This window comes from Symphalangus syndactylus, chromosome 2 (assembly GCF_028878055.3).
Source record: "Symphalangus syndactylus isolate Jambi chromosome 2, NHGRI_mSymSyn1-v2.1_pri, whole genome shotgun sequence".
Classification (NCBI taxonomy): Eukaryota; Metazoa; Chordata; class Mammalia; order Primates; family Hylobatidae; genus Symphalangus; species Symphalangus syndactylus.
Genome location: NC_072424.2, coordinates 21,232,233 through 21,238,232, shown reverse-complemented (window position 1 = coordinate 21,238,232; position 6,000 = coordinate 21,232,233).

Genomic DNA, 6,000 nt, shown 5'->3' with positions numbered 1-6,000 from the left:
GGGTTTCCTCTATCATTTTATTTTTGTTTTCTGCCTGACTCCTCTGGGTTTTGTTCATCTGTTCCTCCTTCCCCATCTTTTAAAATGACTTGAATACTTTTTCTTAGAATGCATTTAGTTTTAATTTATCTGTTAGCTGTTTAGCTATTCTTTGCATTATTTTTGACAGTGGTTGTCCTACGATTCCATCATACATCCTTAACTTTGCACAGTCCATTTACAGTCAATCATAGGCCCTTCATATAAAGTATGGAAATCTGGCTTAATTATAGCCCCAGAACCACCCCCATCTCTTAATAACAGTTGTTGTAAGTAATACATCTACATATGTCATGAGCCCCTCAAGGTGATATTAAAATTTTAATTTTAAACAGTTAAAGGTTTATAAAGGCAGTCTGAGGGAAAAGGCAAAGAAACAAAACACACAAAACAAAAAGAATCCATCCAAGAGTCTTTTGCCTTGAGGCAGACATTGCCCTTTTCCAATGTTTTGCCATTCTTTTCTGGGGAAGGAGGTTTCCATCTGCTGTCACTGCCCTTCAGTCTGGCTTGAGACAGCTCATGGCCCCGCCTGCTCCCCAGGAGGTGTCTCCTTGCGGCGTCTCCCTGCATGGCCTGTGTGTTCGGTGCAGCCAACGCTACGTTGAAAGTGTTTGCCTTTTCTAAGTGTCTATGGTGACAGCCTCTTTATCACCAACACATCCTTTTGGCAGGGGTGGCAGTGGTGGGGTACCTTATGTACAAAGCGGTGAGTTGATCCTCTGCCCGGTTCTGAGCAGACTGTGGTGCCCGTTTCTTGGTTTCTTTTTCACTTATTTCCACTTTTCCACTTCATCCTAGATCCCCACTCCTGGCCCCTTCCCGGAGAAGGGGATCCACTTCCGATGTACTTGACTCATAATGGGGACGAAGCCTCCAAAAATGTAGTGGTGCCCATGTGCTTGTCATGTACCCACCTGGAATTATGCTATAGAACTTGCTCTCCTCCTCCTCCCAAGACCCAAGGCCTCCTAAAATCCGCCTGTGGAGATGTGTGCAACGCAGTGCACAGCTTCTGTGGCTCCATGGTACTCTACAGTCGGGTCCTCCACATTTCACTTACATCTTCTCTAGTGAGGGAAACCCAGGTTGCCTCAACTCCCCACTGCTGCACATGACATGGCAATGACCACCCTTATCCATGCCCCTTAGGTTCTGAGTAGGGATTTCTCAGAGACAAACAGGACACACACACACACACACACACACAGAGAGAGAGAGAGAGAGAGAGAGAGACTGCAGCCTACCTTCAGGTCCCTGTTCTGGGCCCTCTCACTTCCTACTCTCCAGACACGGTGTGGGGAGCAGGCAGACCCTCCCTTAAGCCACACAGTAATCCTCCCACTAGCACCTTGTCTTTGCTCTCCTAGGAGGAAGTTGGCAAGGAGCTCTTGAGGGTCTTGCCCAAAAGGCACTTGCTCAACCCAGTCTGAAGATGACGCAAACAAATCCTGTCTAGATGGAGCCCTCCTGGGAAAGTTCAGCTGAGGTTGCCAGCCCTGGAAATTCAGGGGACTGGGATACAGGCCATGGGAGCCACCTGGGGCTATGTACAAACGGGGTAGAATTTCCCACAAAGCGCAGTGGTTAACTGTCTCAGCGACTTCCCTGGTGTGCCCTGAAACCTACGATGTATTCTACATTTCCCAGGGTCTTCCCAGCTCTTTGTGCAGGGGCTCTTCTGCGGGTAGCCTCTGGGGGGCTTTTAAATCTGGCTTCTTGGTTTGAACAAAAAATGGCAGAGAGAGAGGGAGAGAGAGAGGGAGAGAGAGAGAGAGAACTCTGGATCAGAGGGTGGGCACTTACTTAATTCCACCAAAAACTTCCTGATTGCTCTCCAGAAAGGCTGCACCAGTCCCCATGCACCCCAAGGAAGGTACTCTCGTTTCCCTATATTTTCACCAACAAATGGTCTCACCCAACTTCCTATTGTTGCCAGTGCTCCAGGTGTAGGGCTGCATCTCGACCTCATTTTAATATGCATTTCTCTGATTACTAGCGTGTGAGTGTCTCTTCATGAGCTTGGTAGCTATTTGGGCTCCCCCTTCTGTGACCTGTCTGTTCCGATCCTGTGCCAGCTCGCTGGCTCCTGCCTGGCTACTCTACTCTCCCTTCCTTCCCTGTCTGTGTGATAACTAGTACGCCGGGTTAGGCTAGTCTAGGAACCATTGAGTCTCTTGGGATGGCTTTGTTCGTTTCTGCTCTGACCCATTATTTGCATGTCACAGCTTAATGTCCAGGAGGTGAGGGTACTGTCCTTGTTTCCAAGATCTCTGGTGGGGGAGCACCTGAGGATTTTTCCCCCAGGAAACACCTACACCTTCCCTGTATCCAGCACTTTCCATTTTCCAGTAACAGAGAACACCTAATGGATGTCAGGCACTAGGCAAGGCCCATCCCACTTTCTCTCTATAACTACGCTGGAAGAGAGGGACTGTTACCCTGCTGGAGAGACAGGTAAGAAACTGAGGTATGTAAAGGTCAAGTAGCATGACCAAGGTCATGTAACTTGTGAGGGACCCCACTAGGATGCTGTCTACAGCTTAAACTGTTAGTGCATCTCCAGTAATGTCTATTTCAAATAACTGCTATGTCTTAGGTGGCTACTTCCTAAATAGAATTTAGAAATTATCATTCCCAAATATTGAAATGTAATGAAAAAGTCAACTCTGGTACCACCTTTGTACCTCCTCAGTCCCCAGTGTCTAAAAAAGGTGCAAGTGAGTGGAGGGAGAGGGAGGAGAGTTACTTTCCTCTAGAGAGGAAGTAACTCTAGAGGAAGAAATGCTTCTTTGAGGGTTACTCAAAGGAGGAAGTGAAGTAAAAAGGAGAAGTAACACCTTCATGAGGGTTTATAAGGGAGGGGCCTGTCTGACGCTGGACCACATCCTTTCCTCCAGGAAGTGACGCAGGGACTGATAGTGAATGAGGAAATAACTAGAAAAGAAGAGGAAGCAGAAAGAAAATGTGCAAATGCCCTGGGGCAGAGAAATGCTGAGAGGAACCACTGTGGCCAGAGGGGGAAGGCAAGGGCTGAGAGGTATGAGAAGTGGCCGTGGTGGCTCTTCAGCCTGGAATGGCAGGACACTGAGTGTATATGAAGATGTCCCGAGCTGTTTGAGACCCTCAATTTTCATGTCTTCCATTCTAAAGCTCATCTGGCTGAGATGGACCTGGGTGGGGACATGCACATGCTCCTACATGGCCTCCCCTCTCCACAGTCTCCCATCTTCCCCTGGGCAAAGAAAGGCTCCCTTCCTACCTAACCTGAGTCTGACCCCCTTCCTGTATACAGTGTCCTGAGGCACAAAAACATCCTCGGCACCAAACAGAGACACTTTTGGTGTCTCTTTCATCAAGACTCCAAAAATCCCCTCTCTATCCATCCATTAAGTAATGCACTTTTAATACAATTTTCCTTTTTATGTTTAATAATTATTTATCAGAATACATATTTGTGTATGATGTCTTGATCATTTAAATACCATTAATCATTGTTATAATCACATGATCCTAAAGAGAATTTTAGAGCCTTATGGCCATAAGAAAATATTGATTAATTAATTAATTTATTTATTTTTGAGGCAGGGTCTTGCTCTGTTGCCCAGGCTAGAGTGCAGTGGTGTGATCATGGCTCACTGCAGCCTCAACTTCCTGGGCTCAAGTGATCCTCCCACCCCAGCCTTCCAAGTAACTGGGACCACAGGTGCGTACCACGATGCTCAACTAAATTTTAAACTTTTTTGTAGAGGGTCTCACTATCTTGCCGAGGCTGTTCTCAAACTCCTGGCCTCAAGAGATCCTCCGACCTCAGCCTACCAAAATGCTGGGATTACAGGCATGAGTCACTGTGCCTAAACTCTTTTTTATACTTTCAACTTTTGTTGTGGATTCAGGGGGTATATGTGCAGGGTTGTTACATTGGTATATTGAGTGATGCTGAGGTGTGGGGTATGATTGATCCTGTCCCCCTGGTAGTGAGCATAGTACCCAAGAGTTAGTTTTTCCCCCCTCCCTCCCTTTCGCCTTTAGTAGTCCCCAGTGTCTATTGTTGCCATCTTTATGTCCATGTGTAGAAAATTTTAAAAAGCTAATGCATATTCACATATTCGTTGTAGTTCGCATAATAGATAAGGTGATGAATACAGAATTTAAACAATAAAAGCATTACGGTAGGATAAAATTCTGTTGGAAACAGAATGGAAACATACTTAAAAGGGGTAAAGGACACAATTCAAATATTTTGACTGTTAAAGGGATACTTGTTTATATTTTTAAGTATAACATGGCGGTTTTGTGTTCTTATACAAATTCCTTTGGGTATATTTAAAAGAGAGATAATTTTATACATAAAGGTCAGTAAATACAATATACCCTATCTAAATATATGATTAAAAAACTCATTTTAGATGCCAACTTGAAAATGTGTAAGGCAAACATAATGTTAAACATTTTTTAGGGGGTTTCAACAAAAAGTCTGTTATAGGCCACAGTGCTGTAGGGGTGGTGACAGCGATCCGGAGGCGGGAACACCAGGCTGGCATTGTCCCTGGAGCCATCTACATCCAGCTGACTAAGCTGGAGTTCGGTGTGGCTTCCAGTGTTCACCGCTATGATGCTGCTATCAGGTCAGAATGTCAGCAGGGATTTGTCTGGGCTTTACTGTCTCGCCAGCATTAACCATAGTGCCTGGCACATAGTAAGAACTCAACATATATTCACCGCATGAATGAGAGGCCGGCACTTAGGGAGCTCTCACTTTGTTCCAGGCACTGTGCTAAGAGCTGCCTATGCATTCCCTTGGAATTCTCACAACCACACTGCAGTAGGTCCAGTGAGTATCCCCATTCCAGAGATGGCGAAACTAAGCCACAAAGAGGATACATAACCAGCCCAAGGCCACCAGTCAAGGAAGTAGCAGACTGGGACTTGGGCATCCTGGGAGGTACTCTTTACCATGATGCCTCTCTGTCCCCATGGTCCCTGGGGTAGAGTCTGCATCCTTGGGTTCTGAAACTCCAGAGCAAGCACTCTGGGGCACTCCGTGAGTGATACCCTCCTGCCATCTTAAATGGCTCTCTGCCATCTGCTTCCACCTCCTAAGTGGTTTTCCTTCTGTCCTCCCTGTTTAATATTTAAGTTGTGCACATCCTGCGACTTCCTGGAGACCCATGTTCCTGACCTACTTACCTATTCAACCATCTCTTCTCACACATGGGGTAGCAATGGGAAGCACAGGGGGTCTCTGCAAGGGAGTAGGGAGGTGGAGAGACTGGGGGCAGCCACACATCAAACGGCTGTTCTCAGGCTGTTCTCACAGCCCTGCTGTGGCCTCCTGCTGTCAACAAGCTAACATTAATAAAACAAGGCCACTCTTCTGCTAAGAGACTGTGACAGGGTAACATTTATTCTAGGTGGCTTTCCAAGAAAACAGCTCTTGCTCCCATGGTCCCCTCGGAGGGCCTGCAGAGCTCCAGCGATGTCAGAGGGCATCTGTTTGTTTCTCCTTTGCTTATAAAAGGGACCTGGAAATCAAAGGCAGACTCTTAGCCCTTAGCAGTGAGGATGACAGCTCTGCACCAGCCACACACAGGCCCCTGGCTCTAGGAACCACCTCTCACCTAGACGCCCAGGCACAGCATGGAGGGGAGAGAGTACAGGACACAGGGCCTAGGCCTGCTGCCCCGCCCACAACCCGCCCCCTAGCCTTTCTCTGAGGCCAGGTGCACTCACCTAGCCTCCAGGGTCCCCTGCTCAGGTGGCCCCAGAGGCCCAAACCCACTGCTTCCACTTTCTGAGACCTGGGACCTTCACCTCCCCAACTCCCACCATAGGGCGATAATGAAAGGTGTCCCCTTTCCCTCCCGTTTCCATGTCACCAGCTTGAGGATGCCCAAGGCTCAAAGCCTCCTCCGAGTGGCACCCCGCATCCGGCTGCAGAGGTCGGAGAGGGGAGGGGAT